This window comes from Meles meles, chromosome 14 (assembly GCF_922984935.1).
Source record: "Meles meles chromosome 14, mMelMel3.1 paternal haplotype, whole genome shotgun sequence".
In the NCBI taxonomy this organism is placed as follows: domain Eukaryota; kingdom Metazoa; phylum Chordata; class Mammalia; order Carnivora; family Mustelidae; genus Meles; species Meles meles.
In genome coordinates this window covers 83,273,946-83,276,725 of record NC_060079.1, presented here as the reverse complement: position 1 = coordinate 83,276,725, position 2,780 = coordinate 83,273,946, and positions in this window count along the sequence as shown.

Genomic DNA, 2,780 nt, shown 5'->3' with positions numbered 1-2,780 from the left:
GCGCTGTCTTCCTGTCCGAGGCGCAGAGCAGGAATCCACTCTCATCTTTGCAGGGGGTGTGGGAGATTCCGCTGATTCTGTCCAGGGCCGGTTACACACTACGTAAGGACTTCTGGCCCGGAGATCCGAGGAGGACAAGGCCTGATGGGAGTGCTCTTACAAGGGCTGGGGACCAGGACAGACAAGGGTCCCCGGTGCTGCACGGAGACATGGGTCAGCTCTCCCCACTCAGGGAGGTGGCTCCAACAGGATCCAGAAAGCTGTCTCATTTTTATGCCCTGATGGAAAGCTCTTCCATGGCATCCCAACGACCCTAAAATTAATGAGGTAGATGAGAAGGTTTCACAGAATCAACGGGAGGACCGGCGCGATGAACGGAGGTGACCCTGGATGTCTATTCTCTGCTGAGCATCTGGGTGGCTTGGAGGCCTGGAGACCATGGCTGACCCTCTCGTCTTTCCCAGTCCTTCTGTCATCTTAGCCCCTCCTCTGGCCGGCAGCCTTGGTCATTGGCTGTTGACGGTCCTTCTCACCTCAGACTTGGCACCTCTAATCCCTCCCATTGGGATGATTCAGTTGTTGTGAACTGTAGTCACCTTTAAAGACAGCTCATCTGTCTCCCCCCAGGATGCCTTCCCTGACCAGTCTTCCTGGACTGAGATTCAACCAGCTGGCAGGTGCTCCGTCCACTGTGACAACCTAGTTATACGCAAACATGGGTGGTTATGTATTTGTCTTTCTGGCTCTGCTGAAATCACCACGAGGCAGGTATTGATTTTACTCCCCACTGAGTTCCCCACATCTAGCCAAGGACTGTATATACTAGGCATTCAAATATGTGTAAATAAATTCATAAATGTGATGCAGCCATCACTGCCCTTGGAGGACTTCTAGCCTTCTATGACAGGCTGAATGATGTTTCCCGGAAAGACTGTTGAAATGCTAACGTCTCGCCCCTGTGGAGGGGACCTTATTTGTCGGAGGGTTGTTAAAATATAATCGAGTGAAGAGGAGGTCCTTGGGGGACCTGGTCCAATGTGACTGGTGTCGTTATGGGAAGAGAAAGCACCACGTGAGGATAGACCCACAGGGAGAAGATCCCGAGGAGACAGACGCAGACAACGGAGGGATGCAGTTATAACAGGGGGATGGTGAGGGTGGTGAGGAACACCACCAGCCTGGGAGGCGAGGAAGGATTCTACTCAGGGGCTCAGAGAGAGGGTGCCTCGCTGACGTGTGCCCCCACAGAGGGGAGAGGCCAGATTTCTGCTGTTTTCCAGCTACTGGATTTGTGGTGTGTTGTTGCGGGAGCCCCAGGGAGCTGGTAAACCTCCCCGTGTGTGCCAGGACTACCTCGTGAACTGGAGTCCTAGGAAACGTCCCTCCGAATCAGACGCAATCGTTGGAACCACAAATGCAAACGTGACACTGATTTTCTCGTCACGTTTGAAAACGCTTACAGAGACGGAATCGGTAAAGCACACTGATTTCAGCTCCTTCGAAGGGTTCCTGTTGGTGAGGAGAGAAAAGACAATATTCAGCTTCAGGTTTTCTGGAAAGTTTCCACTTCTAACTGCCATCCGCTTTTTCCCCTCTGTACAAGGGAAGAGGACATTTAAGTGTTAATATATGTTCTGAAATCGGTCACTTATTAACAAGAATGCCCTTGGAAAAGGGATTTATCACGGCTGTGCTCCCATTTTATCTCATGTAAGCGGAAATAATCAAGCCTATTTATAGTTTATTAGCATCCAATGAGATAATAAGGGAACAATTCTTAGAAGGGTGTCCAACATATTAAATACACTCTTATTTTATTGTTGATTATGTGGCTAAGTGCCTTACTCCTGAATCTAGTTTGAAATTCCTCTTCCCCCCTCCTGTTTTGCGTTTTGATGCTTTCATCCTATAATTGGGCTCTCCCCAGAGGGTCTCTGCTGGAGCGACCGTGCGCTCCTGCTACGTGCTGGTGCCCCTTTTGTACTCTGTTTAATCAGTAACTTCCAGGGGCCATACCCTCCCTCCCAAGAAAGGCCATTTATTTATTTAAAGATTTTATATATTTATTTGAGAGAGAGAGAGCACGCATGAGCAGGGGGAGTGGCAGAGAGAGAAGCAGACTCCTTGCTAAGCCAGGAGCCCAACGTGGGGCTCGATTCCAGGACCCCAAGATCATGACCTGAGCCGAAGGCAGACGCTTCACTCACTGAGCCACCCAGGAACCCCAAAGAAAGGCAATTTATATAAATATATAAAATGTATAACTGGAAAAAATTTATCCTGGCTCTTCCCAGCCCAGGAGGGAGAACAGTAAGAAGGGTCCAGTGGTACCAGCGGGACGGGGCATCAGGATTCCACGACAAGACCGGAGCTCAGAGGACCCTGCTCCCCTACAACTCACATCGACGTGTCTGGAGAGCCCCACAGAGTGGCCGGTCCCTGGGGGTCCAACCAGCACAAGCTGCTGAAATCTGCCCCCCCGCTTCCCCCCCGCAGGGCCATCCCTCCCTCGCTCTGGCCGCAGCACTCTGGAAGTCCGTGTTCTTCCTCCCTCTCCCCCGCCCCCCGGGCTCTCCCAGATGCCTGGGCCTCCGGGCACCAGTTTCCCACACGTTGAGTGCGGGCTGAAACACAGCAGAAGAGGGAAAAGCCAGGCCGTTCTGAGCCGGACTGGGGCGGAAAGCACTTGGCAGTGTAAAGCACTGATTTTTTTCAGCTCCTTCTCGAGTATAATAACCCCCTGAATATTCATGTGTAACCTTTTCTAGCGCTGTGTTCCA